The sequence below is a fragment of the Staurois parvus genome, unplaced genomic scaffold (genome assembly GCF_062004578.1).
Source record: "Staurois parvus isolate SC_StPar_1 unplaced genomic scaffold, SC_StPar_1.0 ptg001119l, whole genome shotgun sequence".
In the NCBI taxonomy this organism is placed as follows: domain Eukaryota; kingdom Metazoa; phylum Chordata; class Amphibia; order Anura; family Ranidae; genus Staurois; species Staurois parvus.
Genome location: NW_028318915.1, coordinates 264,696 through 272,697, shown reverse-complemented (window position 1 = coordinate 272,697; position 8,002 = coordinate 264,696). Strand labels below are relative to the sequence as shown.

Sequence of the window (8,002 nt, the reverse complement as noted above, 5' to 3'; positions counted from 1 at the left end):
TCTCTGCATTTGGTTGCTTGTTTTGGTGGCAGAGGGAATTTCCTCTCAATTTGGGGAGATTGCCTATCCCTTCTGTGTCACTGTTTTGGTGGTTTTGCTACCACACTTATTTACTTGGTTCTATCTATGATTATAAATGAAATAAGTGATTACAACCTTTTGCCCACATCAGAATCAGGCATTGTTACCTCTCTCTCAGTTATAGATTATTACTAACCGATAAATACTGTGCTGAATAATAAGAATAAAATGAATAAAAAGAAAATAGAAATCTAATTTATTTATACAGAAGAAAAGTAGTTACTAATTGAATCAAACAAAAGATTTGATATTACAAAAAAAATAATTGATGTTACAGTATAACATACAGTACAGTATTATTAGTATAGAGAGATGACTATAAGAAAGAAAGGTATAGAAAAGAAATAGAGCAATGCTGATACATTACACAGACATCCTAATGTCCTGAGGTCTGGGCTCTGGAAAGGACAAAGGGACATAAAGGTAGAACTTTATACCCCCTCCCTTCCAGGTAGTCCCACCCTTCAATAGGTTCCAGTATTTTGCCATTTCTGTTCAAAGGGGGGCTCTATGATTTGTGAAAGACATTGGCCAACTGTATTTCATCAGATGGAATTTAGGATGAGCCAATATCCAGGAAGCATACCTCCTTTGAAAATCCAGTTCCCACAGGAAAATCTATGACAATACTTCCTAGGAGGTGTTAGAAATGACAGATCCAGGGCTTATTCAGCTGGATGGTCTTACTGTCATAAACCTCTACAGGAAACCTAAGGGGGGTGTTGAGGTGATGCAACAGATGGTAAATATCGCTTCTCTGCCTTTAGGCAAAGATCAAGTGTAGTATCTGTTCTTATCAGTGTCCAGTGGGGGTGTTATGCCATCATTCTTGCTTAGCGAGGATGTTTGGCTGTATAGTACTCCTGCTGGAAGGATGGGGGCCCTAATGGGTAATACAGCCTGGAACAGAAACTAAGGTGCCCACAGGCAGTTGGGGCAGTTGGAGTAATTCCCCCAGGAACGCCAGAGGGGCCCAGTTCCTCCTGGTTTGAACGGATCTACCTTGTCTGGCCAGGGGCCGGGGAGGCAGAGAGTCTGCGGAACAGTGCCCCCTGAGTGGTCGCCTCAGGGGTGCTCTTAGTAGCACATTGGGATGGGATCCCAAGTGTGAAACGTGCACATGGTCACTGATCCAAAACACTTTTTCTGCACTGCGTCTTTTAGGGCTAGGCCTTTTGGCTAAGTCCAGGGCAATTTTTATGCTACAGGCCTCAGGGCCTAGCCAGTGCACAATTATTTTTACTTATTTATTTAATTTATTTTTTCTCCCACGTTTGTTTCACTTTTCACTTATGTGTGTGTTTTTTTCTCACGGATGGTAGGGTGTGGGTCCTCGGGCCTACCCTGAAGTCTAGGGGGAGGATGTGTGGCTTTTTGGTTCCTTCCTCCCCTGTCCCTAGGGGGTCTCTCTTCGGGAAAGCCCCCTGACCTAGTACTTGGTGGGTGGCTTAGGCTAGCCACAAGGAAAGGGGTCCGCCAGGCCTTTTGGCTAGGTGGACCACATGGAAACCTTAGTCCCTGTCAGGAGCTTCGTGCCCCGGGGGATCACGGTAGAGATCCTACCCCTTCGGGGAATGGACAAAGCACACCCCTAAGTGCACTTTTTTGTGTTGGTTTTGCACTAGTACGTTTTTTGTTTACTTATGGGTTTTCGTTTTTCGCACTTCCGCGGACTTCAAGAAAAAAAAAAAATGGTAAATAAGGTTCAGGAATTGAAACCCCTATCAGAAGTTCACAATAATATTACAAATTATTGTAGGCCCAAAATATCTATTACAGTCACCAAAACAGGAAGTAAAGGGAAATTATTCCACTAGGACACAGGTAGCGATAAAAACTCAACAGAGGTACTTAACCTTCCACATTTAAAAACTGGCAAGATGTTTGATTTTCCTCTAAAACTATACGTTTCATCAATAAGTAAGACCTACAATAACTGATAAAAAAATCTCCAAATTCCATATTTCATAATCATAACTCTTTTTTCTTGTTCACTTCTGTATTGGTTTATAAAATACACAGATAAAACTAGATTGATTTGTCCATAACTGTGTGCAGAAAAGTGTGTCTTTTCTGAGATGTATAAACTATAAATAACTGCACAATACTTCTAAGTGTCATTTTTTATGTTTTCATATATTAAGTGTATATTCTAACCACAGTGAGTGCAGTAATTCTTCATATAATATATAGTCAACTAAAAGATGACATAGATAGAACTCAAACAGGCGCAGGATACATTCTATAATAAGTGTAGACAACAATTGTTTTTAAAGAGTGACATACTGTATATAGCTAGCATAATATAAGCAGAAAAAAAACAATAGACATTTTCAAAAGGCTGTCCACAAGGTTTAGGAGTGTGTCTATGGGAATGTTTGACCATTCTTCCAGAAGCGCATTTGTGAGGTCAGGCACTTATTTCGGACGAGAAGACCTGGCTTGCAGCCTCCGCTCTAATTCATCCCAAAGGTGTTCTATTGGGTTGAGGTGCAGACCAGCCAAGTTCCTCCACCCCAAACTTGCTCATCCATGTCTTTATGGACCTTGCTTTGTGCACTGATGTGCAGTCATGTTGGATCAGGAAAAGGCCATCACAAAACTCTTCCCACAAAGTTGGGAGCAAAATGTCTTGCTATACTGAGACCTTAAGAGTTCCCTTCACTAGAACTAAGGGGCCAAGCCCAACCCCTGAGAAACAACCCCAAACCATAATGCCCCCTCCACCAAACTTTACACTTGCCACAATGCAGTCAGTCAAGTGCCATTCTCCTTGCAACCGCCAAACCCAGACACATCCAACGGATTGCCAGGCAGAGAAATGTGATTCGTCACTCCAGAGAACACGTCTCCACTGCTCTAGAGTCCAGTGGTGCCATGCTTTATACCACTGCATCCAACGCTTTGCATTGCACTTGGTGATGTAAGGCTTGGTTGCAGCTGCTCGGCCATGGAAACCCATTCCATGAAGCTCTCTGCACTCAGATGTTGTGCTAATCTGAAAGCCACACAAAGTTTCAAGGTCTTTAGCTATTGACTCTGCAGACAGTTGGCACATTCTGTACACTGTGCTCTTCAGCATGCGCTGACCCGCTCTGTCATTTTGCGTGGCCTATCATTTTGTGGCTAGGTTGCCGCTGTTCCCAGTTGCTTCCACTTTGTTATAATACCAGTAACAGTTGACCGTGGAATATTTAGTAGCAAGGAAATTTCATGGATAGACTTATTGCACAGGTGGCAACCTATCGCGGTACCACACTTGAATTCACTGAGCTCCTGAGAGCGACCCACTCTTTCATAAATGTTTGTAGAAGCAGTCTGAATGCCTAGGTGCTTGATTTTATACACCTGTGGCCATGGAGGTGATTGGAACACCTGAATCCAATGATTTGGAGGAGTGTCCTGATACTTTTCGCAATATAGTTTATGTGCTCCCACTGTGGAGACTCTGGAAATTTTACAGTTAGGACCACAGTATACAGAAGCCCCTTGACACAGAACTGCGGCTTATGCATGTATTTGCAAATGTGTGCAAACAAAACCCTCTGCTTTTATCGTAAACACTTAGATAGGGCCAATTTGGTTATTTTGTAGGGTGGCTGGAAAGTGTGCTGGGAAATCCTTTCTTTGTGATACTCAAATTTGGGCCTGCAGCTGCTATCTCCTAGAAATGGTCAAAGTGGTAACTGCTTGCATCAAGGAAAGGAAAGTCGCAAAGAAATAAATTGTCATTCAGTGTAACAGATGCATAGGGGTCTTTTCGTATACTGTCCGGCCTCTAGTGATGGAGCCTAAAGTGTACTAAAAGCTTTTTGCCTTAAACTGTCTCTCTAACAAGGGTTTAATATTACCAAAGGTGTTAGTTGGGGAAATGAGTCTCTGGTAGCAGGGAGAGAGCAGAAAGAAAGATAGGGACATGAACACAGTTCACTTTGCCACCTGCATCTTTTTAGGACCTAGAAACATCTCTGCTTTGGTTAAAATAGGTGTGGATAATATTTTACAGAGATGCAGCTAAGCCTTGACACATTGGAGAAAACTGAAATAATATATTCAGACGAATCAGAAAATTTGCATTGGGCCTGTTTTGCAAATCCAAAATCCATTGGCTCATCACTAATGACTAATGCAGCATGCAGCAGCTCTAAGTGACATTTTATCCTGTCTTTATCAATGTCTTCTAATGCATCTGCTAATATTAGCTCACAGCTGTATTTCTCAGTTTTTAATAACCCCCCTCCCTGTAATCAATGTGTGCTTGTAGGGATGGAATGACACAACAAACCCAGAAATGGACCAAAGGCTATATGTGAATCGTTATGTCATTGGATGAGTCCTAGCATCCTTTCTCCCTCTCTCGTTCTATTTCTGAAGGAAACCATCTGCTCATTGTAGCACAAAGCAAAAGATCACTAATATGCAGAAAGAGTATGTGCTCTGAGGTCATGTCATAGATTCTGAATGCCCACAACAAAGAAAAGGGGGCACTGCGGTCAACTAAATAGTAACAATATCTATATTAACATCAAACAAAAGCGACAATAATGCTGAGTATGTGCTCAACTCTATGTAATTCAACTGTTGTAGCTATTTAAAAAGGACAATGAACAAATTAATCACATTGCTCTGTACAGTATATAATTATGACACATTTCTGTCCCATGTAAAGCAAGATCACATTGTTTTAAATTTTAAAAAATGTAAAACAATATAAAAAAAATTATTTCTGCTTTTTAAATTCAGGATGTCAATACCAAGGAATATCAGTAGTTTTAATTCCTTCTGCCTAATTGGAATCTGTCTTGGACAAAAATACAAATACAATATAGCTTCTAACTGTCCTTGATATGGAGGGACTGTCCCTCTTTTGGAACACAGTCTCTCTGTCTATCTTTCCTCATTATTTGTCCCTCATTTTGGTGTTCTGATGTACAGACCTGTATAAAAAATACACAATTTTTCAATCAAAATTTGTTTTATAGTGCAAAATATTTCAAAACTGTTGCATGTGTAAATGTCACAAGCCAGTTTAATGGAGCAGTAGTGGTAAAAAAATGACTAGTGGGTTTAACCAATTATATAAGTACGAATAATAAATAACAAATACATTTTTTTTAATGCATTCATTCTCCATGCAAGGGGTATGAAGCAAGTGTTTGACCTTTGCCCACCTACTTTTTGCTAATAGGTGTCCCTCTTTCCCATCTCAGAATGTTGAGAGGTTTGATACAATATTAGATAAAGACACATGTTTGTGTTGGGTTTGTCAGTGTCTGGATTAAAGTGGTTCTAAAGCCTTAAGGTTTTTCACCTTAATGCATTCTATGGTTAACACCTTCCCACCTGGCCTATAGCAGATTGAAGGCCAGGCGGGACACTCCTCGTTGTGACTCGGCATCATATGACATCCTGTCAAAATGAGCCTCTCACGCAGCCGCAGGGTTGCGCAGTGGCGATGACATGTCGCTACACCGGCCTATTGCCAGTGTCATGTGACCATTGTGAACAGCAGATCACATGTCAATTGTATACAATGGATTGCTTCCCGTCATGCCATCCATTGTATACAATTATGTTGTTGGCCGAGACTGGTCAAAGCAGTCACATGATACAGACAGAGCCAATCACAGCCCATCTGTATCATGTGTTGAGCCTATCACAGCTAATCACAACAAAAGACTGAATGAATCAGTTTCATACAGTAACAATGATTGCAAATATCAATGAAATACCTTGGTATTAGAAATCATAATGTGTTAAAAAAATCTTGATTACTTGCACAGAGTAGTTCAATGTTACTATGGTAACATTGTATTGCTTTGGTCACAGTGTGTTGAAAAAAAAAACAGGAAAAAAAAAACAAATTTAATAAAAAAAATAATAATTGAAAATTTTGAAAAAAAAATACAAATTAAATTATTATTATTTTTATTTTTTTTACATACTGTCACCAGTCAGTGTCTCTGATCACTGCCACACCAGTTATATAATAATAAAATTGTGATTTTTATTTTAATTTCTACATTTTCCAAAAAATTGTAACAAAAAATTACAACCTCCAAAAAACTCACTATGCCTCTTACTAAATACCTTGAACTGTCTATTTTCCAAAAATTGGTGATTTGGGGGGTATTTGTATTATCTTGGTATTTTCGGGCCTCAAAAAATGAGATGGGCCATCAATACATCAGGATTGATAATTTGTCAGATATACAGTATATACCTTGGTTTGTGGACTCTATAACTTTCCTACAGACTAAATAATATACACTAATTTGGGGTATTTTCACCAAATAAATGTAGCAGAATACATTTATACCTAATTTATGAAGAAATGTTATTTATTTGCAAAATTTTATAACAGAAACAAAGAAAAATGCTTTTTTTTCAAAATTTTTTCGGGTTTTTTTTTTTAGCAAAAAAATAAAAAAATTCAGTGGTGATTAAATACCACCAAAAGAAAGCTCTATTTGTGTGAAAAAAAGATAAAATTTGCATATGGGTACAGTGTTGCATGATGGCGCAATTGCCATTCAAAGTGAGACAGTGCTGAAAGCTGAAAATTGGCCTGAGCATGAAGGGGGTAAAAGTGCCCCGTATTGAAGTGGTTAAGGTGAAAAACCTTCTGTGCTGCACAATACTCCCCAGCCCCTCCTTAATCTTACCTGAGACTGATCCAATCCAGTGATGCGCACGAGAGCAGCGGCTGGGCAGATTGATAGCAGAGGGTTTCAATTGCACAGCAGATCACCGGGTAAATGCAGTTGCCGGTTATCGGCTGCACTTTCCTCACGCTGTCAGAGCGTGAGAAAAGTACTGCCGATAACTGCCAATTGTCAGAAAACAGATCGGTACTGATTATCAGGGCACTGATGACCAATGCCCTGATGATCAGTGCCCAGCAGTTCCACCCACCTGTGCCCAGCAGTGCCACCCACAAGTGCCAAGCAGTGCCACCCACCTGTGCCCAGCAGTGCCACTCACCTGTGCCCATCAGTGCCTAGCATTGTCACCCACCTGTGCCCAGCAGTGCCACCCACCAGTGCCCAGATATGTTCTTTGTGGCTGTCAGTATGACTCTTCAGACAGGACCTGCTCCAAGGATCTCAAGACAAGCAGCAATCCTTATCGCCTGGTGGCACCTCTCGTGGAATTAGGTATAGCCTATTTCCAGATGAAGGGCTATGCATTGCATTTCAAGTATATATCTTTTTTCAAGCCTAGATTGTAAAAGAGGATATATCCTCGAAACACACTAGATTGTCAGACCAGGACATTATCTGAGGACCTTAGAGAAACTAATAAAAAAACTGAATACATTTTTTCTGCTTTCTTTAAAATAAACACAACAGTCTGCTGTCATTAAATACCTAAAGCAGAACTTGGCCCAAAAGGGGAAGTTCTTCTTTATGTTCTCCTTCCCCCTCCTTTACCACATTTGGCATATTTTTTAGGGGGAAGGGGTGCCTAGTTTTGACAAGTACCCGCTCCAACTTATAGCCTAGGTGATCTGATTAGAAGTTTGGCCCCGCTCTCTTTGCCTGCAGCCTTCTAGGACACATCACAGGTCCCAAAAGACAGCGGGATCATTCACAAAGCTCAGTGTGGCTTGCATATGCTCAGTAGGAAGCTGCTGTGAAGCCACAAGCTGTCTCAGTCAGCTTCCCATGCTAAAGATGCCGGTGCCAAGAACCAAAAGACCAGCAAAGAACTGGTTGAGGTGAGTACAGTGCTGGATCCCTTTTCTTTTCTAGAGTGAAGAACTGCTTTAAAGAGGATCTTCGGTCACTGGGAAAAAAAAAAAGGAAAGTCAGCAGCTACAAATACTGTAGCTGCTGACTTTTAATAAAAAGGACACTTACCTGTCCAGAAGGACATGTCCCAGAAGGTTGTGGGCGGGGAGGGTTTAGAAATTCCGGGG

At 40.7% G+C, this 8,002-nt stretch overlaps 1 pseudogene; it reads left to right on the top strand.

The window, feature by feature from the left end:
* The first annotated feature begins 829 nt into the window (after nucleotides 1–829).
* LOC149440066 (U2 spliceosomal RNA) lies at nucleotides 830–947 on the top strand (annotated as a pseudogene).
* The last annotated feature ends 7,055 nt before the right edge of the window (nucleotides 948–8,002 follow it).